Source organism: Sus scrofa, chromosome 6 (assembly GCF_000003025.6).
Source record: "Sus scrofa isolate TJ Tabasco breed Duroc chromosome 6, Sscrofa11.1, whole genome shotgun sequence".
Lineage (NCBI taxonomy): Eukaryota > Metazoa > Chordata > Mammalia > Artiodactyla > Suidae > Sus > Sus scrofa.
This window is the reverse complement of record NC_010448.4, coordinates 144703698-144729143: the sequence shown is the minus strand read 5'-3', so window position 1 is coordinate 144729143 and position 25446 is coordinate 144703698. Positions and strand designations below refer to the sequence as shown.

At 42.5% G+C, this 25446-nt stretch overlaps 1 long non-coding RNA gene across 1 annotated transcript in view; it reads right to left on the bottom strand.

Moving 5' to 3' along the window:
* LOC110261446 overlaps positions 7304-25446 on the bottom strand; it is a 130564-nt gene continuing 112421 nt past the window's right edge. The window contains exon 3 of the long non-coding RNA XR_002345529.1: positions 7304-7349. This is a non-coding gene — a long non-coding RNA (uncharacterized LOC110261446). The remainder of the gene's footprint in view (positions 7350-25446) is intronic.

The following is a 25446-nucleotide window of genomic DNA, read 5'->3' as shown; positions in this document are numbered from 1 at the left end:
AACTAAATACAGTTGTTCTATAAATGTTTGTTGAGTGGAATAGGATTGGTTAATTCCTAACCCTGGATGATGATTCACATTTTTATCATTAATCCCTCGTGTTTCCTAGGAGATATATCCTTAGCATATGTGCTAATGGAAATGCTGGGCATGGGTGCAAACACAAAATGTCCTGGTCCCAGCCAACTGCAAATTGTTTAGCGAGCTGGAAGTATTTGCACGGTCCTCCAGCTATCACACCAGTGAATCAGCCAGCACCCCTTCTGGCCCACGAGGCCTCCAGGCTGTGAGTTATACTTCTTAGAAACGGTGCTTAAAAAATCTCCAGCCTTGTCCTCCCATGATTCCTATATTTACTGAAGAAAAAAGAATGAGCTGAGTAAATTGTGCATTGCCTATAAAACCTCTTTTATTTCAGGAGTCTGCAAAATGTGCTTGTTTCCTTGGAAAATGATTAAATTCACCTGCGTGTTTGTGCAGATGTGTGCATTCGGAAGGGTGACACTCTCCTGATTAGTGGGAATATATACTCTTGCATGAAGAAGAAGGCCCAAGCCCATGATTCTGACAGTCCTTTGTCACCCAGTTGTCTGCATGTGATGCGAAGGGAGACGCCTGGTAGGTAGCACTTAATTAGGCTCTTTGCTTGGGCCACTTTTACACCCCAGCTTTTTTTTTTTTTTGTCCTTTCAGGGCTGCACCTGCGGCGTATGGAAGTTCCCAGGCTAGGGGTCAAATTGGAGCTGTAGCCACTGGCCTACACCACAGCCACAGCAACACCACATCTGAGCTGTGTCTGCGACCTACGTCACAGTTCACAGCAAAGCCTGATTCTTAACCCACTGAGCAAAGCCAGGGATCAAACCTGCATCCTCATGGATACTAGTCATATTCATTTCCAATAAGCCATGATAGAAACTCCTTCCCCCAGCTTTTATTTTATTTTTTTTAGTGATAATTGAGGAATATAATACACGTAGGAAAACCAGGCAGACAAAGATCGTGTACCCTATTTGAGCTATGGGTTCCCTAATTTACAATCAGTTGGAGATTTTCTGGGAATCTTTTTTTTGGTCTCGTTTTTCATTAATTTTTTTTTAAATTTAATTTTTATTTTCTATTGGAGTATAGTTGATTGACAATATTGTGTTAGTTGTAGGTGTATAGCAAAGTGATTCAATTATACATGCACATATCCATTGTTTTCGGATTCTAGTAATTTTTTATTAGCTTCTAACTTCATTAAAGGGAATGTACTTTACTTTCTTTTTCTTTTCTTTCTTTCTTTTTTTCTTTTCTTTTCTTTTTTTTTTTTTTTTTTTTTTTTTTTTTTTTTTGCATTTTAGAGCCACACCCTTGGCATATGGAAGTTCCCAGGCTAGGGGTCAAATTGGAGCTACAGCTGCAGGGCTACACCACAGCCACAACAACACAGGATCCAAGCTGCATCTGCAACCTACACCACAGCTCATGGCTAACGCTGGATCCTTAACCCACTGAGCAAGGCCAGTGATCGAACCTGCATCCTCATGGATGCTAGTCAGATTTGTTAACCCCTGAGCCACAATGGGAACTCCCCCAGGGGACATACTTTGAACAATCACAATACTTCAAAATTAGTTGAGGCTTGCTTTATGATCTAGCTTATGCACACTTTTGATAATCCTCACAACCACAGTGAACTAGATATTGTCATCCCTCTATTTATGGAAGCTGGCCCTGGAGAGGCTACAAATACTTACTCAAGGTTGAGTTGAAGTTTGAATTCAGGCCTCCTGGCTCTTAAGTCCATCCTCTTAATCACCATGTTATAATGCCTCCACCCACAAGTGGAAAAAAGGACAGACTCTAAAAAAGGTCCTATATCTGAGACCTTATGATATTTGTGCTAGATGATGGCCTGTACTTAGCAAAGATGAAATATGATGAAGTTGTTTTCATGGTTTTATGATGAGTGCTGGGTATGCAAATGTATTAATAGGAGGGATGGGTCCATTGGTCCAAGGATCTTCATGGGAAGAGATTTAGTTTAAGAGCAGAGGCTGTTGAAAGAGGCATATGCTTGGGCTGTAGTCAAAAAACCATTATTGGGGGGAAAGTATGATAGGAAATATCCTAGTCATACTTCTGTTGGTTCTACACTTTGCACAGGGACTGTTTGTCCAAGACCTGGAAAGGGGAGTGGAAACAAGAATAGAATTACTTTATAGCATAAAGAGTACTTCTCCATTTGGCTTGAAGTGGCCACATCTCAAAGGAAGAGAACCATTAAAGAATGGTCAGGGAGCTAGACCTCCCAGATCACCCCCTATGACTTGTAACATAGGCCCCTGTATCCTCAAGGTCATTGGTAGCCTGTGAAGGATACATCAGTCTGGACTCCATTTGCACACCCCACAAGGAGAAGGGAGCCCAAGCAGCAGCAATAGAGAATCACAGTGAACCAGAGACCTGGGGTCTGAGCAAACAGGGGTTGGGAGGGGGGCGTCTGCTGGAATCCCCTCAGCTCAGAAGTCACAGGCAGAGCCAGAGACCTACTGCTTGGTTCTAGGCCCCCATCTTATCTCTGAGCTGTGAAGACCTTGGAAGTATAGTTTTGTACATCGTGTTTCTAAGGGAAGCAGAGCACCCAACTATCTCCCTTTTGTACATCGTGTTTCTAAGGGAAGCAGAGCACCCAACTGTCTCCCAAGGTGGAAGAATAAGAACAACACAGTGTTTGTAAAACACATTGAATGTTTTTTATACTTTTCAACACAAATAATTGATTCGTAATATAAAATAACAGTGCTATATACACACCCAATTATCAAAATTCACTCCTGCTTGCTGCTGGGAGGACAACTTAAAGGATGGTTCATGCTGATGTTTTTAACTGTCTCTGTATTTTTAGTCTTCAACCTGTCTTGCTAAGGATGAGCGTGTGCTTGTCATAGTACCAGAGAAGGAAATTATCTGAATGCCTTGAAGTACAATTTACATGGAAAGCCTTCAAATCACTGTTTGATTCCTTCTATTTTTTTTTTAAGGTTCTTTATAGTTCATTAAGTGCTGTCACATAAAATACCTCATTTGATCTTCAGAACAACTTCAGGTAAGGCAGCTCCTAATGTCTCATTTTTCTTTTGGGGGGAATTGAGACCCAAAGAGGCATGTCCAGAGTGACAAGGAGAAGAAGTAGAAGAATTGGATCTGAACTCCATTCTTTGGAAATTTAAGTCCAAAGTTTTTCCACTTCACTTCGTGTTCCCTACCTGCCATTTATCCATCCATCCACCCACTCATTAATCATTGATTCATTCAACAAAAATATCTGAGTGCCTATCATGAACAAGGCATTGTACTGTGGGCTATGGCAAATAGAACTATGAGTCAGCCACAGATCATGTTCTCAAACAATTTATAACCCACAAGGGATATCAGCTATGGAGTTGGGTAATTCTAAACTGAGACAGAAAGTGGTAAGTATAAGAGAATCAAAATTTCCTACAGGAGTTCTGATGCAGAATGGATAACTTAAAGCTGGTAGGCAGAGAAATAAAAGATGAAACAAGAAATGATGCATATAGAAAGAGGCCATAGTATGGGAATGTTATGTGTAGAGGAAAAGTTTTTGAAATTGATTGGCTATGGAAATGATCCAAGGAGAACCTGAAAATACTTAGGGGAGCAAATACAGAGAAAAGAGAGAGATTATATCTAAAAGGGAACATCTCCTCAGAAAGGAAAATCACGGACTTGGAGAAAAGACTTGTGGCTGCCTGATGGGAAGGGGAAGGAGTGGGAGGGATCGGGAGCTTGGGCTTATCAGACACAACTTAGAATAGATTTACAAGGAGATCCTGCTGAATAGCATTGAGAACTTTGTCTAGATGCTCATGTTGCGACAGAACAAAGGGTGGGGGGAAAATGTAATTGTAATGTATACATGTAAGGATAACTTGATCCCCTTGCTGTACAGTGGGGGGGGGGGGAAGGAGGAACAGAACTCAAAGAGTTCCATCCAGTGAAATAAACTTTTTTTTTTAAAAAATGTATACGGTATGGAAACAACCTAAGTGTCCATCAACAGATGAATGGATAAAGAAGATGTGGTGTATCTATACAATAGAATATTACTCCACCATAAAAAGAATGAAAATTTGCCATTTGCAGCAACATGGATGGACTTGGAGGTCATTATGCTAAGTGAAATAAATCAAACAGAGAAAGACAAATACTGTATGATATCACCTATATGTGGAATCTAAAAAATATAACAAACTAGTGAATATAACAAAAAAGATGCAGACCACAGATATGGGGAACAAACCAGTGTTTTCCAGTGGGGGAAAGGAAAGAGGGGGTAATATAAGAGTAAGAGATTAAGAGGTACAAATTATTAGGTATAAAATAAGCTACAAGGGTGTATTATACAATGCAGGGAATATAGCCAGTGCAGGGAATAAAGCCAATACTTTATAATAACTATAAATGGAGTATAACCTTTTAAAATTGTAAATCACTATATTGCACACCTGCAGCTCATATAATATTGTACAGCAACTACACTTCAATTAAAAATAAATAAAAATTTTAAAAGGATCTAAAAAAAGAATGCATACAGGTTTGAAAAAAGGAAAATAGCCTGAAAATGGCCAGTAACATCTAGGTGGTACAGAGAAATAGTGCTTCTAAACTCAGGGAACATTTTCAGCTCAGTCTGAAAATCTGGAGCATCTTGTGGGCAAGAGCAACATAAAATCTGATAGAGCTGCTTCCGGAGCTGGTTTGGGTAGAATCTAAATCAGCAAATATAGCAGAGTTAGGACAGCTAAGAAAATTGGAAATCTGAGGTTTTGGAAATGAGTCTGTTAGGAGTATTAGGGTAGCAGTCATGGTAGGCAAAAGGAATGAGTTTTCAAAGCTGGGATCACTGAAGCATTCTCAGGGTTTAGATGTGGTCTGCATAGGTAATGTTAAATATGTACATTTTATAGCAATTTCTCTTAACTATATATTTTAGAAGGATTTTTGTGATGGTTATTTGCCCTGTATATCTGATATTTCCTATAGCAGTAAGAAAAGAAACCAGGGAAATACATGCCAATGAGAAACTATTATGCCATGAAACTAGAGGAATTAATCTAAAAATTTTCCTGGTTAAGGTACTTTATACATGGTATCAAATGACCTGTCATACCAAATAGTTCAGGAATTATGTGCAATCGACCCCAAAAGGACCAAATGATACTTCTCACCATCCAATTCGCCCAAGGGAGAAAATGTGGCTAAATGTGTGTTTTCCTCCCTAGATTGTAAAGAGCCCTTGGAGGGAGGGACTGGCAATGACCCTAGAAGATAGAGCTGGTTTTTTTGAACACTGCCATAGAGCTTCATCTGTTAGCACCTTGTCTATTCCTTGTAGGTCTTTATAGGCTATAGAGATGGTAGGTATTTAAGAGATAAAGATGTGAAGTGTGTAGAAATGCAGACTAGGAGAAATCCTTTTTGGCTGGGGAGATCTTGAGAGGCTTCTTTAAAGGGTACAACCTGGGAGTTCCCATCATGGCTCAGTGGTAACAAACCTGACTAGGATCCATGAGGATGTGCGTTCAATCCCTGGCCTTGCTCAGTGGGTTAAGGATCCAGCTCTGCCGTGAGCTGTGGTGTAGGCCAGCATCTACAACTTCTATTTGACCCCTAGCCTGAGAACTTCTGTATGCTGCACCTTTTCTTTTCTTTTTCTTTCTTTTTTTTTTTTTGTCTTTTTGCCTTTTTCTAGGGCTGCTCCCGTGGCATATGGAGGTTCCCAGGCTAGGAGTCAAATCGGAGCTGGAGCTGCTGGCCTATGCCAGAATCACAGAAATGCAGGATCCGAGTCATGTCTGCAACCTACACCACAGCTCATGGCTAACGCCGGATCCTTAACCCACTGAGCAAGGCCAGGGATCGAACCTGCAACCTCATGGTTCCTAGTCAGATTTGTTAATCACTGCACCATGATGGGAACTCCATATGCTGCGCCTTAGAAAAAAAGAAAAGAAAAGAAAAGAAAGAAAGTGTAGGACTTGGTGAGATTTACACTGGCCAAAGAAACGAGGTGGTAGTCCCTAAGATTTTAGTGTCTAGAGGACAGCTGGGACTTCAGCTGGAACCCAGGGAGCTGGAACTGGAGAATGAGAGCTTTGTAAGTAATAGCCTTGTGATAAAATTATCACCAGCAAGGAATCTCTGAGACTGACTACTTGCCCCTGAACAGAAGTGAAAATTTGAATATGGAGAGTTTTCCTGATGGAGAGGAAGAGAAGAAAAGCAGGGAATAGGCACAAATCTCTGGGTAAATCCTCCCTAAGGGGATGAGAAATCAACTAAGTCAAATTCAGCAAAAGGTGACTAGGATAAAGGCCTCATGCAGGTCAGAGCGGCTTCTGGGTAAAGGAGGTAAAAAGGAAGCAGGGTTTCAAGTGAGCAGGGGGGCAAGCTGATAGGGTTGGTTTGGAATGTCTGGTCTTCTTACTTGCAAAGCAAAAGTGTAAAAAAAAAAAAAAAGTATGTTACAGGAAGCAACTGGAGAGAAAAAAGAAATAAACAGATCTCCAGTAAGGAACTGCACATTTCCTAGAGCCTGTCTGTGGCTCTTCACTTCCTCCCGTTTCCCTGAGCAACGATACTCGGCTGGAGTCCTCGGAGTAATTTCCTTCTTGGGGCGGTGCTAATTTACCAGGCTCTGAAATCAACCCTTCCCCCCCAATCCTCATTAGTGCTTATCAGTGCTGTGAGAAAAATTAATTTATTGAAAAGCATTTTCTTTGTGGTCACCAGTTGAATTCTTTCGGAGCTAAAATGTCCATGCGTTTCAAAGAAGCTGAGAAAGACTGTCTCCGGAGTCGGACTAAGCATCTGTCTGAAAGCAAAAATGTAATGTTCCTTCATTCTTTTCTTTCCCCACTTCCAGCCCCCTTCCCACCTCAGCAGGGCCTGGGATCTTCCCTGACAAAGAGAAACATGGATTTTCTTGGAGAAGCGACCTCCTAGTCAGCAAAGCACCGTTATTTTCTCTGATGCTCCATCTGAGAGACTTGAGAAAGCAGGTGTGCTTGGTCATGGTGACACAGGAATGCTAACTGCAGTGATCATTGCATGAATGGATGAGGAAGGGGCTTTTAAAAGTAGGACTTCCCGGAAGCCAGGGCGGGTGACATAGGGCATCCATGCACCTGCAGAGCAGGGGCAAGAAGAGATTCCTGCGTAACAGGCAGTTATTAAATCACTATTGCTAAAGGTGAAAAATACTACCCATGACATGTGTTGGAGTACTTACCGTGGGGCAGGCAGAGAATGCTTTATGTATATTCACTCATCTAAAACTGAAAACAGCGGAGTGAGTCAGGCACTGTCATTAAGACAATTTTATCCGAAAAGAGAAAAAATAAATAACTCAGATAAGCAATACAGATAAAGCAGCTGACTGTGAACACTATAGACCTGTGCCCCTGGAATTCTAGTTGTTTCTCGTTGTATTTACATGTAGGCATTTGATGGCTATTTGGAATTTGCCCAGTTTTTTTTTTTTTTTTTTTTTTTTCCTGTTACAAAACAGCATGGCATTGCAAGTCATTCTTCAGGGTAGAGACCAGGAAGTGGAATTGCTGGAGGGAGGGAATGTCAATTAAAAAAATTATTAGGGGAGTTCCCGTCGTGGTGCAGTGGTTAACGAATCCGACTAGGAACCATGAGGTTGCGGGTTCGATCCCTGCCCTTGCTCAGTGGGTCAAGGTTCCGGCGTTGCCGTGAGCTGTGGTGTAGGTCACAGACTCGGCTCGGATCCTGCGGAGCTGTGGCTCTGGCGTAGGCTGGCAGCTACAGCTCCGATTCGACCCCTAGCCCGGGAACCTCCATATGCCGCAGGAGTGGCCCAAGAAATGGCAAAAAGACAAAAAAAAAAAAAAAAAAAAAATTATTAGGGAGTTCCCCTTGGGACGCAGCATAAACAAATCTGACTAGAAACCATGAGGTCATAGGTTCAATCCCTGGCCTCACTTAGTGGGTTAAGGATCCGGTGTTGCCATGTGCTGTGGTGTAGGTCACAGACACGGCACAGATCCTGCATGGCTGTGGCTGTGGCTGTGGCCAGCAGCTGTAGCTCTGATTCAGCCCCTAGCCTGGGAACCTCCATACACCATGGGTGCCCTAAAAAGAAAAAAAAAATTATTAGCTCCTTCAAATTGTCCTCCAAAAGAGATTTTTCAATTTATTTTCTCACCAATCGTGTGCAAGCATACACCTTTTGCTATTCCTCAGGAAAACCTGCTGTTATCAATCTTTTCACATTTTGTGCCAATCTCATGTGTGAAAAATGATGCCTTGTTATTATTTAATTTGTTTTCCCTTGATTACTAGTGAGTCTGTGCATCTTTTCACAACGGCTATTTGTCTTTCTTCTACAAATTACATCCTCATGTCTTCATTTGTTTTTATTTGGGGCTATTTGTCTTTGTTTTGTTGATTTATGAGACTTCTTCACATACTCCACATTTCTGTTTCTTATATACCCGATAGATACTTCCTCCCAGTCGGTACTTAGTTATTTTTAGTCTGTGGGGTCTTGTGCCATTTAAAAATCTGATGTATTCAGATGTATTTACCTTTCTTGCTTTGGCATTTTGTGCCTTTATATTCTGCTGTATTTTATACATTTATGGTTTGGCTTTCATGGTTGGCTCTTTAAAATATCTGAAACACATTAAGCCTATGCGGAAAGTTGTCTCATTCTAGACGTATCTGAAGAGAATGCTAATTATAGAGCTGCACCCAAACCCAAGATAAATAAGCAGCCGTGGCCATCGTCTCATCTGGGAATGTCCTGGGAGGTGCTGGCAGTTTTTGAGAGTGTGTTTCCTAAGGCGTAAATCGATATCCCCGAAACAGCTCAGAGACTCAGATTCTTCACAATTGTTTTTTTCAGGGTGGACCCTGAATGGAGTATTTTCCAGAATACATCTGAACTCTGGGGTATAAATAGGATATGCTTAACTATTACACGAGGAAAGATTTTTTGTGGTCACATCTGCTTGGGAGAGGCTTGGTTAAATGATGTTAAATGGGTTTCTTTGGGGACAGCTCAGTCAGTAACATTTCTATTGATTAGAGGCTGCAAGCTGCCTTCAGATGGAAGGTTGCAATGTATTGAAAAATCTAAGGGATCATTTAGTTCAGAGCCAATGTTCTCGACCTTGGCTACATTTTCAAATGGGCAAGGGAGCAGTAAACAAACATGGGCGAATCTGAATCTCCCAGCCCCAGAGATTGGATTTTCCTGGTGCAGGCTTGTAGTTTGGGCATGAGAATTTTTAAAAGCTCCCTTGGTGATTCTAATGGGCAGCCCAGGCGGAGAACCACTGATTCATCCAATGGCTTCATTTAGGAGTCAGGGAAACAAACATTTGCAGGGTGGTGAAGTTTCACAAGCTATTGCGGGGAAGAGCTGGGACCAGACACAGATGTTTGGGACTCTCGGCCTGCGCATTCCCTCTTCACTGTGTGAGCAGCACAGCCTTAGGTGTGTGGGGTCCAACCTGGAGCACACATTGCAGGCATCAGCTTTGGTGTATATCATATACTTTCTTAGAGTGCTGTTGTTTTTTCCTGTCCTCAGTCTCTTTAGCTCTAAAAGGGGCATAATAATACCCCTTCTCCCTCATCTCAGAGTAAGTCTGAGAAGTGAAGGAGCTAATGCATATTACCTCATCCCAGCATGTTCTGAAAAATGTAACCGTACCAAAGAGAGGGATGTGAGTAGGCAGGGAAAGTCAGGTACCAATGCCTGACTCAGTGCCCACTTCATAAAGAGGCTTTGGAAGCTGTTGGTTAACAGTGATTGATGGCAGGGATACAAACCAGCTGCTCTTACAGAACAGTTCCTTCATAAACACACCTGGAATCCCTCAAGTTCCAGGCAAGTTGTCAACATTACCTCCCTCGGGGAACCCTTGATTAAAGTTACCATATTTCCAGCCCCAGGCGGTCAGAACATAAATTTCACATAATTAACATTCACATGCATATGCATGAACATTTGTATAATTTTGCATGCTGTGTTCAATAGTCTCTGACTTAATAAAGTAGTATACCCCGCAGTGGTCATGCTGGGGGTATCTTTTTCCCTTGGTTGTCCCTTGATACAGGGGACAATTGTCAGGGTCCAGAGAGACTGGACAAATGGAAGGAGCTAAAGATAAGTTGCAGGCAAAGGAGGAGGCATCCAGGCACCCGAAAGAGAGGCCTCACTCTTGCTACAACAAGGCAGTGGCTCAGTGGCTTACCTGGAGCGTCATGACTCTGTCAGGCTTCCCTGAAGAGGCTTGGGAAACAGTTAGGGTTCTGCAGGAATCTGGAAAACCAGCCTGCAAGAGGCCATGCGCCTGGGAGACCCACTCACTCTTTAGCCACTGGTGGAATTCGCCATGGAGGAGTCTGATGGAGGCATGAACGTCACCACAGACTTTCCCTTCCTCTGTAGACCCTAACTCTCAAGTGGAGACAGTCTGTGCCATTCCTAGTTAATTCAAAATATTAGACCCCATCCCTGTCCTTGGGGAGACTAGAGGATGTGGGCAAAAAGCAAGTTAATGGAAAAAGGATCTAATCTCACAGGGTGATGAAGGAAGGGCTGGAAAGAGATGGATGGATGAGATGGGGTGGGGCATCTGCTTTATTGGGGAGAATCAGGAGTGGAGGCCTGATGGGTAAGAGAGAGAGGAGCATTTTGAGCAGAGGGAACAGAGTATGTGAAGGACACGGGAGGGACAAACTTGGCCTGTTCAGGGAAGTGGAGGGAGACCATTGTGGCTGGAGGACAGAGTGAGGAGGAACATGGCAGATGAGCAGATGCAGGTGGGGTTATAGGCAGGGCCCAGGTCATACTGGCCGTGGAGAGGTCTGATGCTTCTGAACTTTCCTCCTAGTGAGGGATTCTGCTGCCAGTATTAGAATCACCAGCAGATGCTACTGCAGTTGTCTTGAGGTTTGGCTAAATGTGTAATGAGTTATATAGGTTCATATTTTTCCTTTCCTTGGGGGTGGGTGCATTTCAAATGGTCACAATCTGAATAGACAGGTTTGTCATCAAAAAGGAAAATAAAGTGGTAGCAACAGATACCATATAATGTATAACAGCTTTGGGTTTGCAGATGCCTTTTACATGTGTTTTCCCACTGAATCTTCAGACCAAACCCATAAAACCTTGAGTGTATCCCCATACAAGAGAGGGATAGTGTCAGAGAAGTTAACTTCCCCAAATCACACAACTGCAGTTTATAATAATTTATAAGTATTATGAATAGCAGGCTGAATCCAAAAGCTGTGACTCCCAGTCCAGTGATTTGGAGACGAAGCTAGATTTCTTCCAAGATGTTTGCTGACCCTATTAAGTCTGCAATCATAACAATGTTTCCTGACGGCTAGGCTTTTTACGTGCTCTTCCTTTCTTAATCCTCACAGTAGTTATAGAAAGTGGGTATTATTTTCTGCTTTTGATGTGCCATTGAGATCAAAGAGTGTTAAGTAACTTCTCCAGTATGATACAGAAAATGATAGAACCCAGGACTATTTTCATTCCAACATCTATGCTAAGCAGCTCCACTAGCTACTTCCCTATGATTCTAGGAGTCATGAAACTTGAGCTTTTGCCTGGCATGGTCTTAACTTTGTCCAAATAATTTAATCTCTTTGCATCTTAAACTTCTCCTGTAAATAGGATGGTGAGCAGATTTCATCTCAACTGGCCAACTCCCGTCTGTCAGCTGTGGGTGCCAAGAACTCTGTGTTGACCAGGATTTTTCTATTGTATCTGAGCTCTGCCAGAAGAATGCAGTGATAATTCTGTGACGGCTTTCAGGGCCAAGAGATGGGGTCAATGTCTTTAATGAGGGTGACCTAGACTACCTGTAAAAAAGTCCCCTTCTAAGCTGATAATCAAGAGCCATTCTTTTGGCTGTTGTTGTTTTCAAGGTTTCTATTTTTTTCTATTATAGCTGATTTACAATGTTCTGTCAATTGCTGCTGTACAGCAAAGAGACCCAGTCATACATGTATGTGTGTGTGTGTGTATACATGTGTGTATATATATATATATATATATATACACATTCTTTTGCTCGCATTATCCTCCATCATCAAGAGCCCTTCTTTTTTTTTTTTTTTTTTTGTCTTTTTGCCTTTTCTAGGGCCGTTCCCGCGGCATATAGAGGTTCCCAGGCTAGGGGTCTAATCAGAGCTGTAGCCCCTGGTCTACACCAGAGCCACAGCAACTCGGGATCCGAGTTGTATCTGCGACCTACACCACAGCTCAAGGGAACGCCGGATCCTTAACTCACTGAGCAAAGTCAGGGATCAAACCTGCAACCTCATGGTTCCTAGTCGGATTCATTAACCACTGCGCCACGACAGGAACTCCCAAGAGCCCTTCTTAACGTACCTCACCTGGCACTGACTTTGGTGTTTCCCAGGAGTTTTTTTTTTTTGTTTGTTTGTTTGTTTGTTTTACAGTCTAAACCAGGCTGCCCTTTACTGTGGGCCACATGATTTATCTGGTATATTTGGTGGTCTTAACAAGACTGCTGGATGTGAAACATAGTCATTTACTTCTTTTGCTTACTACACAGTGAGCCTAAGTCAGGGCTAAGCACCTGGCTGCTGTTTTCTAAATGCAGAGTTCTATCTTGTGTAATTAACTATATCTCAACTATGAAGAGGGGAGGTAATGCGGCTGTATGTTTACATTTGTCCTCAATACTTTCTTAACTCTGGGAAAAGCTTTGCAGATCCGAAAGTTAAATTTTAAAAAGAAGAACAGATTCCACTGACATGTATGTATAGAGAACTAAAACGTAAATTGTTCAACAATTGACAAAAAGGGCAAATAAGAGAGAATTAGGTCTGAGGCTTCAGACTCATGGGATGCTTGCTTCCCCTAGATTGGAGTTTGCTTCTGAATAGACCATGCTGGTACTAAGGATCACAAAGCAACCTGAAAATAATTGATAAGCTCTTCGTGATCATTGGTATTGGGGATAAATGACGGTTGGGGCAATTTCTAATTTACCACTTTTATTTGTGAGGGTGTGTGTACAGGTGAGGGTACATTTACAACCCAGGCAGCCCCCTGCACTAAACCATCTCCATGCTGTCTTACTTCTGTGCATTTGTGGCCATAAATCCTGTCATCTGCAATGCCCTTCACAGCGTCACTGCATGTCTTGCTCAATCTCATGTCCCAGCTTACATGCCTAACTCCTTGAACCACTCTTGATTTTTCCAGCTAGATGCAAACTTTTCCTTTTTCAAACTCCCTGTCTCTGTAGTTGAACTTCACTGTGGTACTTTCTACACTGAGTTAGCGGGAGTTGCAAAACAGTCTTTCTTACTAGACTGTGAAAATAGTACCTTCAGGCCAGAGAACATGTGTTATTTATCTTTTTGTATCTCCCCATGCAAACTGTCTTAACGCTCTGGTGTAAACAAGCCGTGTTAATAGTCTACGAAGCGGGACTATTTATCACACCTGGCAGTGTGCACACCCAATCTTGATGTGAGGCATTGAGAAGAGTTGAATGTCAGGGTTTGGGGCTCCTGAGAGGTTCTAAGATAAAGACTGATGAACTGCAGTCACAGAGACGGGAGGTAACATAACAGAGCCAGTGAGGTCATGCCCTCGGAGCGAGAATGTGAGGATTAGTAAGAAGTGAAGCAGGCTGAGGACCAGACCTTTGGAAACATTTCAAGAGAGGAAAGCAAAAGAGGAACCTCTGAGAAGGAATAACCAGATGCAGAAGGAGAATCAGAATGGAGTGGAGTCATAGGAAGGGGAGGATGGGGTGAATGGTGTCAAAATTCAGAAAGCTCCAATGAAACAAAGTTTAAAAGTTATACATTGGATTTAATAATGGAAAAGATGTGATGATCTTTGCCAAACGAGATTCTGTGAAGGGGTGGCTAAGGTGACCATCTGTTCCCATTGCTTGGGACTAAAGGGGCTCCTACAACGTGGAATGTGCAGTGCTAAAAAAAAAAAAAACAATTCCAGGACTAAGGAGTGACTGTCAGTGCAGTAGGAGCTGCAGGAAATGGATCTGGTTCTTTTAACCACATGTACAGGGTAGAAAGAGGTAGAGGCTGGATGCGTGAAAAAAAAAATCTGCCAGAGGAAGACAAATATTGCATCATCTCCCTTTCTCACTTATAGGTGAAATCTGAAAGAAGGAAACCAAAGTCCTAAAAAAGATCAGATTTGGGAGTTCCCGTCATGGCTCAGTGGTTAACGAATCCTACTAGGAACCATGAGGTTGAGGGTTCAATCCCTGGCCTTGATCAGTGGGTTAAGGATCCGGCGTTGCTGTGAGCTGGGGTGTAGGTTGCAGATGCAGCTCAGATCCCGAGTTGCTGTAGCTCTGGCGTAGGCCGGCAGCTACAGCTCCAATTAGACCCCTAGCCTGGGCACCTCCATATGCCTAGGGAGCAGCCCAAGAATTGGCAAAAAAGACCCCCCAAAAAAATTAAAAAAAAAAAAGATCAGATTTGTGCAGAGGTGGGGGTGGGGAGGGGAGGAAGGGGGGTCAGAATGTACAAATATCTCGTTACAAGATAAATATGTACCAGGGGTGTGCTGTACAGCACTGCGGTGTATGGTGGCTGCAGTATGGTATATACGAAAACTGTTAAGAGAGTAGATCCTAAGAGGTATCACAAGAGAACAAATTTTTTTTTCTTTTTTTTGTGTCTATGTGAGATGATAGATGTTAATTAAACTTGTGGTCCTTGTTTCACAATACATGTAAGTCAAATCATTATGCTGTATCCTTTAAACTTATATGGTGCTGACTGTTAGCTACCTTGCAATAAAACTCTTAGAAAAAAAGATTTAGTCTGGAGAATCGTGACTTAGAGGTTTCTGGAGCCCAGGAGGGAGCAGAAGCCTAGCAGAAGCTGAAGTCAGTGGAAGAAGGATGCTTAAAGAAGGAAATGTGAGGGCTGACGGCCAAGCAGAGGTTCCTGGATAAAACAACACTTGAGAGAGGAGAAAGGAAACATGTTGCACCTGCCTAATCACTTCACTCCTCAAATCATGGAGCTACAACAGCATGTGGCACAGATACATATTTGTCCAATGACTATACCTATGCAATTACACATGTGGTTCTGTCGGACTACACAGAAGTGTGGGTGCACCAGGCATGTGTCATACACACCTTATATGTGAGAATGGTCAGAGCATGTGTAAAGCAAGGCACGGTGGAGGTGGCTTGGGTAGGTGGTGGCAATCAGGGGAGGCACGAGATTGCCTGAGGATGGTCTCCTCTTAAGTGCCTTATGATTCTCCCCTCTGGGGACTTAAACAAAAATCAGAGTGTAAAGTCTTCTTGGGAACAGAGGCATAGTGACTCCAGAAGGTCAATGACTCATCCCTGCTTCCTCGGAAGTGGAGGGGATCTTGGGAAGACCGCCCGCCCAGTGGACATTATCCTGAGTGCCAGTGACCAGAAGAAGGCTCACCCAAGAGACTGGTTTGTGCTCTGGCTTTCCCCAGCTGCTGGCCCTGCCTGTCCTCTCACTCTGGGCCATTTATATTCATATTAATTAGTGTTATTTGTCTTAATTAGCCTTGCATCAATTGGTATGCTTTTGGTTGCAAGTTATAGAAAATCTCAACAAGCTTAAACTATCGGGAAATTTAGAGTGGCACCAGGGTTGATTAATCTAGAAATTTAACAGTCTTCGTTTCTGTTCATCCATCCCCTCCTGGCGGTCCTTGAGTTTTCCAAGATAGCGCACCACCACGACAAGGCTTAAAGGAGGAAGAGGTACTATTTCTGCTCATGTATTTCTTTCTCTCTTTTTATTTTTAATAGACTTTTTAAAGAGCAGAGTTTGTTTTGTTTTGTTTTGTTTTTTGCTTTTTAAGGCTTCACCTGCAGCATATGGAGGTTCCCTGGCTAGAGGAACTAGCTGCTGGCCTGCACCATAGCAACATCAGATCTGAGCTGCATCTGCGACCTATATACCACAGCTCATGGCAATGCCAGATCCTTAACACGCTGAGCGAGGCCAGGGATTGAACATGCAACCTCATGGTTCCTAATCCGATTGTTTCTGCTGCGCCACGTCAGGAACTTCCAAGGTGTGTTTATAACTACTTCGTAACTTTTTTTTTTTTTTTTTTTTTTTTTTTTGCTGTGCCCATGGCACATAGAAGCTCCTGGGTCAGGGTCAAACTTGTGCTACAGCAGCAACCAGAGCCACAGCAGTGACAATGCCAGATCTTTAACCCCCCTGCATCACCATGGAACTCCTTAATGTTTTTATTTAAGTCTCTGCTGAAGTGTTATCGTCTCAGAAAACCTTCTGACTCCTTTAAGATAGTATCTTCCATGGCTCTCTTTTCCTTCATTTTTGTTGAAAGTGCTTCTTTCCATATGACGTAACGTTCTATATTTTTGTTTGGTTGTTATCTATCTACCCTCTCATCTGAGGGAAGGAACTGTGTTTTGTTCACTGCTGATTCCCCAGAACCTCAAGCACTGCCTGACACATAATAGATGCTCGATCAATGTATGTTGAGAGGGAAAAGGGATGAGGACTGAGAAACTAATTAGGATCATCCTCCTGAGTCATGCAAGGAAAGGATTAAACATCAGAATAAAATGTAACCCCCGTTTGCCAGGAGAATGGGAGAATAACTGTTGAGTGGAAAATTATCTTTGTGAGTCAGGATGAGGTCATTGCCTATGTTTGGAGCTTCCTGGCTCTAAATAGCCTGTGAACTTCCATCTTAAAGGGGGTTAAAATAACTCTTGGCACTGATCGCCCCATGTCTTATATGCTCTAATCCACGCAAACTCTCCTTCAAAGTACATGACCCACGAGGCTGCCATTTAGTGACTTTTTGGCTTATCTAATTGGAGGTCTTTTCCAATTTGTCATGAAGTTGGCAAGGCCGTGACTCAGACATACCTCATCAATGGGCCCTGCAGGTTCTTGCAAAAACAACAAATAGATTTTCCTGCCTGGGTTTCCTCTGCTAAAGCCTTCATTCAAATGAGAGAGTATATGGAGTTTCTAGTATTGTTATCAACAGCAAAACTAATGACTATTTCTTACATTGACTTACCACAATCCACTTTTCAAAGAGATTCCATCTCTATTTTCTCATCTGTTGATTTTTAACAACTGGTAAAGTAATAAGGTAATCAGGGGAAGAATTTTTCTTTTTCATCCATTTAAAGATGAAGAAATGAAGACCCTTCTCCCCTCCCTCCAAAGCGACTTGTCTACATGGTTAATAAACGGTAGCACTTGGATTTGAGCCGAGGTTTTCTGACACCATGTCCATTTTTTCCACAGTGCCCATATTGACAGTCCCTTCTCTGACCTATGATAAGCAATGAAATTATTTATTTTGAGTTTGGATTGGCAAACATTTAGGAAACATTTGCCAACAAGTCTGCACCTCACCCATAAGGAAGGTAAGTCTCTCTGGGGCTGGAAGTATTTACCCCTGAATAAATCGCCCAGTTTGACTTTTTTCTTAAGCTTTTACTGTATGCCAAAGACTTGGACTTAGCTTTGTGGACACAAACATAGATGAAAGTTGACTTTTGACTTCTTTTCCCACCTCTGGGCTGCCAGAGAGCTCTATTTTGGCCTGATTTTATTACTTAAACACATCTGGCGTTGGTGGAGGTATAGTATATGGGGTAAATTCCATGCCCGCTATCCCCTAGGAATGCCCCTGTTTATAGCTGGTCTGTTGCCTAGGAGCTACTCACTGCCTTCTGGCATTTCTAACCCCACCCCCCCACCCCCATAAGGTCCTTGGCTTGTTTAGTGTCCTGGATCCTGCCTGTTGACACAATGCACATTAATTAGAAAGAAAGAAAAAAAAAAAGTGGTCCAATAACTTTTCTCTACATCCTATTGTAATTTAGAGTGTCAATGTGGGAAGAAATTATGAGGCGTAATCAAATTGGAAGGGAATGGAGACAGGGCAAGCTGCATTTGCCTGGAACTTTACATAAGAAGAAAAAACACCAATTGTCCCTATCAAAGCATAAAGGGTTGATGGAGATTTAGGAGAAAGATAAAGACTGCCTCAAACTACCTGTAACTAAATAAAGCCCTGTGCTGTCTGTCTGCAACCTAAATGAAACTGAGATGTCAGAAACGTACTGATATAATGTAGCAAAATAAATGAAATACTTAGGGAGAGAGGAATCCTGGAGCGGATTGGTTATGCATGACTCATTCACTTCCTCCACAATAGCCATCAAGAGGTCTCAGAAGACATTTCTTTCGTCAGGACATTAAGATGAAATTTCTGTGTCTGGAAGTATGGCAAATTAGATGCTCTGGCTGACCCTTCTACCAAAAATAACTGAAAAGTCTGGATGAAATATTTTAAAAAATTAAGTGGAAGCATGAGCTGGAAAGAAAGTAGAGAATATGTAGAGTCCAAGACCAAAGTGAATAAAAAGGAGCAAACTATTGATTCATGCAGAATAGATTAATCTTAACACCATTATGCTGAGTGAAAGGAACCTGGCAAAAAAAAAAAAAAAAGGATAAACTGCATAATTTCATTTATATAAAATTCTAGGAGCTTCAAATGCATCTATAGTGATAGGAAGGAAGCTGATAATGACAGTACAGTGATAGAAAGTCGTTGCCTGGGGATGACGATAGATGGAGAGGTATGTTGCAAAGAAGCAGGAGGGAACTTTGGGGGGGATGGAAATGCTCATTATCTTGATTATAGGGATGCTTCATGAGCAAGTGTATGCTGCTAAAATTGATCAAATGTGTGCAGTTCATGGTACTTCCATTGTGCAGCAATAAAGTTAATTAACAAAACTCAAAGTGATGCCCCAAACTCAAACTTCAGCTGTGAAGCAGTCTTTACCTTGAGGGCATACACCAAATGCTAGTGATCCTGAGTTTCCCTTTCACAGCTTCATGGAGCCATGGAAAATGGAGAGAAAGTCCGAACTGGTGCGTCGAGTACAAAAGCTTCTGTACAAAGCCGAACCTCAGAGTTCTACACATTTGATGTAAGGGTGACCCGAAAGCAAGCCAACTTCTCATCCTCTGACCACTCAGAAAATGATTTTATTGTGTCTCTCTACGGCTGTTCTACCTTGATAGCAAACCTCAGGTTTCAGGGTCAGGGATTGGACCAGCATTTATAAATCAATAACAGTGCTGATTTCTCAGGCTCCATTTTCCCTCTTGGGGTGATGTGATAAGAGCAGGTGTTCACCCTGCATGTACAGAGGGTTCTGTCCTGCAGAAGGGGAGCCCTGAAATTATGAGCCTCAGAACTGCTGCACCATGGCCACCCTCCCCTCTGCAGAGAGGGAAAGAAAAGAAACAATTACTCTCTCGGGAGTTTCTGTTGTGGTAGTGGAAATGAATCCATTTAGTATCGATGAGGATGCGGGATCGATCCCTGGCCTCACTCATTGTGTTAAGGATCTGGCGTTGCCGTGAGCTGTGTTGTAGGTCGAAGATGTGGCTCGGATCCTACATTGCTGTGGCTGTGGATTAGGCTAGCAGCTGTAGCTCCAATTCGACCCCTAGCCTGGGAACTTACATATGCTCTGGGTGTGGAAAGAAGGAGGAAAAAGAAAAAGAAAAGAAAAGAAAAGAAAAGAAAAGAAAAGAAAAGAAAAGAAAAAAATTCTCTCGCTGATGTAAACAGATCCCAGACCCTTGGGAAGAAAAGGGAAAGTACTTAGGTGTTTACAACCCTTTGAAATATAGACAAATCATTCCAAGAGTGATACACTTGCAAATCTCTCTAGAGTTATACATCATCTTCTACAAGTGTTTGCCATTCACTCATTCTTTGCCAGAAATTTTTGCTCATATCCAAACATGAAAGTAGTCACCTGTTTCCTGAGAGGGGACAGATGGGAAAACTGACTATTTGAACTTAGCTGCTTATTAAAGGGGCGAGGATACTCGCACATTCATAAGCAAAATATGGCCTCATTTAGACTGAATTCCCATTATCGGGATGGTAATAATAAATTAAATTAGATACTTAATTGATGATTTAACAGCTGATTAAGTATAGCTCAAGACAGAACTGGAAACTAAATCATCGTGGCTCAGTGGTTAACAAACCCGACTAGTATCCATGAAGACTTGGGTTTGATCCCTGGCCTTGCTCAGTGGGTTAAGGATCTGGCATTGGTGAGAGCTGTGGTGTAGAGGTAGATATGGCTCAAATCCCGAGTTGCTGTGGCTGTGGCATAGGCTGGCGGCTACAGCTCCGATTTGACCCCTAGCCTGGGAACTTCCATATGCCGCAGGTGCAACCCTAAAAAGACAAAAGACAAAAGACAAAAAAAAAAAAAGGATAAAAAGAAAACAAATCTAAGGAAGTTAACCAGGATACAGCAAGGAGGTACAAAGTGATGAAAAACAAAATCTAAGGAAGTTAACCAGGATACAGCAAGGAGGTACAAAGTGATGAAAAACATGGAAAAAACTTAACAGGTATGGAAAGGAAAGTGAAACAATTTATCACAAGTCTAATTGGACACCCAAAGGGAGAAAAGAGAGGTAATAGGTGAGAGACAATATTTGAAGAATAATGGCCCCAGAATTGATGAAAAACTAATTTTCCCATTTCAAAAGGCCAATGAATTCAAAGCAAGTTAACTTAAAAGACGTACACTCCTAGGTACATCCTATTGTGTATTAAAAGCAAAAAGTGATGGAGTTTCCGGTGTGGCACAGCGGAAGCAAATCTGATTAGGAACCATGAGGTTGCAGGTTCGATCCCGGCCTCACTCAGTGGGTTAAGGGTGGCGAGCTGTGGTGTGAGTCACAGACTGGGCTCGGATCCTGAGTTTCTGTGGCCATAGGTAGGCCAGCAGCTGTAGCTCCAATTAGACCCCTAGCCTTGGAACTTCCCTATGCTTCGGGTGTGGCCCTGAAAAAAAAAAAAAAAGGCTAAATAAATAAATACATAAATAAAAGCAGCAAGTGAGAACCACATATTACTGTCAAAAGGGCACCTGAAGTACTAGGCTAAGGAGTCAAATGACTTAAAAATTGAGATATAATTCACATGCCATAAAATTCACTCTTTCAAAGTGTACAACTCAGTGATTGAAAATAATTATTTAAAATATCGGAGTTCCCGTCGTGGCGCAGTGGTTAACGAATCCGACTAGGAACCATGAGGTTGCGGGTTCGGTCCCTGCCCTTGCTCAGTGGGTTAATGCCGTGAGCTGTGGTGTAGGTTGCAGATGCGGCTCGGATCCCGCGTTGCTGTGGCTCTGGCGTAGGCCGGTGGCTACAGCTCCGATTCAACCCCTAGCCTGGGAACCTCCATATGCCGCGGGAGCGGCCCAAGAAATAGCAACAACAACAACAACAACAACAACAAAAGACAAAAAAAAAGACAAAAAAAAAAAAAATCTTCCCTAAGTTGTACAACCACCAGCACAACCTAATTCAGAATATTTTCATCATCCCCCCAAAGAAATCTCATACTCAAAGCAATCACTATTCATTGCATTCCCTTCCCTTAGCCCCTGGCAGCCAAACAATTTAATTTCTATATCTATGGATTTACTTATTTTTGACATTTCATATAATTGGAATCACACAATATGCAGCCTTTTGTGACTGGCATCTTTCACTTAGTATTATGTTTTCAAGGTTCATCCATATTTTAGCAGGTATCAGTACTGCATTTTGGTGTGGTTTGTGGCTGAATAATATTGTATTGAATGGATATTCCCTATTTTTTAAAATCCATTCATTAGTTGATGAACATTTGGGTTGTTTCTACTTTGGGATAAATAACACTGCTATGAAACTCTGCACAAGTTTTTGTGTGAACATATGTTTTCAATTCTCTTGGTATATACCTAAGAGTAGAATTGCTGGGTCATGTGGAAACCACATTTAGCTTTTTAATGCACTGCCAAACTGCTTTCCACAAGTGGCTGCACCATTTTACATTCCCACCAGTATTTCCACATCCTTGCCAACACTTGTTATTGTCTATGTTTTTGATTATAGCTGTTGTAATGAGTGTTACATGGTATTCCACTGTGATTTTGATTAACATCTCCCTAATGACTAATGACACTGAATATATTTTTCTATGCTTATTGTCCACTTAAAGATCTCTTTTGGAGAAATGTCTACCAGATTCTTTGCTTGTTTTAAACACTGGAGTGTCTTTGTATCATTTACATATGAGCATTCTTTTGTTCTTTATATATTCTTGATACTAGATTCTTACTAGATACGTGATTTGCAAATATTTTCTCCTGTTTTTTGAGCTGGGCTATCTTTTCACTTCCTTGATAGTAGCCAGATATTTTTTTCCAACTGTGGAATATAAGTTCTAAAACATGTTTTGCACATGTTATTGTTATCCTAGTTTGCTTGTGCCCTCTCTTCTTCAACCTTTGGTGGGTAAGCTTACCTTGGAAGCACAATGACATACCATAGCGTTAGTAATCCTGAGCTCGGGCTTTCTACCTCAACACACTGCCTTATATAGACATATTGGGAAAGTAAAATTATTACCCCTAGTGACAGAAATTTAAGTGTGGTTAGTAAGAGAAATCAAGCAGCAGTTTGGGTGTATTTGTATAGCACATGGGCACATTGAACACGTGTGTGTGTACATATACACACACACATACATTTAGATGCAGAAATATTGGGACAGGTTGGAATAGTGACTGATGGTCTTCCACTGGGATGATGATCAATATTGGGGTATGTGGATGATTATTTTGTGGTTCAAAATAAATATACGTATTTTTTTCAGTTCACTTCACTGGGTAAATGGGAGAGAGCTGATCCTTTCATTTTCCTCCAGACAGATTGAGAAAGTCTATTTCCCCATACAGCCTTTCCTTCCAATGCTCTCCCCGACCCACCCACCCTATGGACCACTGAGTCTCCATGATTTGGCCAGCGGGGTATCCCCCGCCGAGCCATGTCTTCCTTCTGTTTGTCGCATTGCTCCTCCAGTTTAAGCCTTCATCATCAGTTGCCTCCTAACTCGTCTCCTTGCTGAGGCCGCTGATATGCCACTTCAACCTCTGCATTCATTGCTGCCCCACTCCCCCGTGTCCTTCTCCAAAAGCCTTCCTCTTGCCATTTACGCCCTAAGAATCCAACAAAAGGGTTTAAGCCCTTTTCATCTGTATGAATATTTGTCCTCAGTAAAGTTTGTTGAAAGGAAATGTTAATGAACATGTCACTTATTTGCACAGAAACCTTCCTTGGCCCCTTGTGTCTGAAAAACTTGGCAGAGCATTCACAACGCCTTCTGAATTTTGCATAATCAACACTTTCTGCTCCATTCCCTACTTTTCTCTTTTCCTCTCATATCCTGTCCTCGCCTACAATACGGCCACCCTGCCATGCTTTGTCCCTTGTCACCCATGGCATCCCCATGTCCCTGGGTCTTTATTCACTTTATCTCTAAGAATGTTTTTGATTTATGTTTTAAGCTAATTGGAATTCTTCTTATCCTCCCAGGAACAAGTCTAGCATCTTTCTTCTCTGCAGAGGTCCCTGAACACCTATAGGGATCCCTCCCTCTTTGTTCCTGCTGTGTTTTGTTTACTTTTCTCTGACAACTGTTAGACTCCTCCTGGCCCCTTCCTGGAAGACTGGGATTTTAACTAATTTGAATGTATCCCCTCAGGGCCTAGTTCAACTGATGTTCAATAAACATTTGCTGAATTGAGCTAAACATTTCTGTGTAGCCAAATATTTCCTATACCCAAGGAAGTGGGTATAGATTCCATAGAATGTTCTCTTGATTCTCCAGAATTTTTATTTTTATTTTCTTTTTAGGGCTGCACCTGTGGCATATGGACGTTCCCAGGCTAGGGGTCCAATTGGAGCTGCAGCTGCCGGCCTACGCCACAGCTGCAGCAACAGGAGACCTGAGTCGCATCTGCCACTTACACCACAGCTCATGGCAACACCGGATCCTTAACCCCCGTGAGTGATGCCAGGGATCGAACCTGCATCCTCATGGATGCTAGTTGGGTTCTTAACCTGCTGAGCTACAATAGAAACTCCTCTCCAGAATTTTCAGATATTTCAGATCTCACCAAGTGGAAACCCCTGCCACATGGGTCCTTGCTCTGGACTCCCTCTTAGTCTCTGGTGGCCGCCAGGCCACCTCATCTACATGACCAAGAGGATGGGGGATCAGTCTCCTTCCCCTTCTGGTTTGTTTGTTGGGTCTGCGAAGGAGGAGAATGGTGACCCTGCCTGGGATTCTCTCTATGGTAACCTGGAATGTCATAGGCAGTTGTCCAGCTGCAGGCAGGTGAAGGAACGGGAGAGAGCAGCAGGTTTTCACCCAGCCCTTTCCCCTCTTGTTTTGTAGTGAAATTCACATGTGATATTATGAGGGAGGATAGCTCAGAGCCGGGTGTTCCTCCTCTGGAATTTAGTATGCTACTCTAGCACTTCATCTTTCCCCCTAGTCTGACAATTGTTACTGCTCCCCAGAATGGCACTGTTTTTGGGGTAAAGTCTAGGGTTCAGCCAAAGGTCATGAACCAAGATCATAAAACTCATACATCAAACCATCCAGCCTGCGGATGCAATTCATTTGCAAGGACACCATAAGGATGGTACACCTAGATTGCCTAGATGGGGCTTGCATTTAGCACAAGCTTCTGGGGATGGCTTTGCCTTCCCTGTACATAGTAATTGCCATCTCCATCCTTATGCCCTCCTTAGCCCCTATAATCTTGGCCCACTTGGCCCTTCCTTGTTACTTATAGCCACTTTATGCAGAATCAACCCTGGTCCTCACAACAACCTCATGGATTAAGTATTTTTTTGTTTCTATCTATAGATACTGGAACTGAAGCTCAGAGAGGTAAACTGAGCTGAAGACTAAATGTTCAGTCAGGAGTCAAACCCAGGTCTGTCTGGCTCCCAAGTGCTGTCTGATATATACATATACATTTACACATATATATGTATCTCAGTGCCTCAGCAGCATGAAAGTCTCTTTCAAATGAGGACTAGCTCCAGCTGAGACATATGGACTTGGGCGATTGAGAGATTTAGTGCACAATCACTGTTCTCAGAGGTCTTTCAGTCGGTCTAGCCAGGAAGACAAACAATGTCATTGCTACTGTCATCGCATTGCAAACATTTGTACAACACCTGATAATTTACAAAGGGCGTTCTCAGGATTTCAATATCCCAGAAGGTGTTGCAGAGCTGGGCTTATTAAGGGAGACAGAGGTGTATGCAACTGGGTGATGGAAATGCTGAGGAAGGAGCAATTACTGGTGATTGACTGGCAGGCACAGAGAGGGTATCCCAGGAGCTGAGGCTTGATGGATGAGGTGGATTTCTACAGGCGGAAGGGGCATGGGGCAGGGACAGCCACAT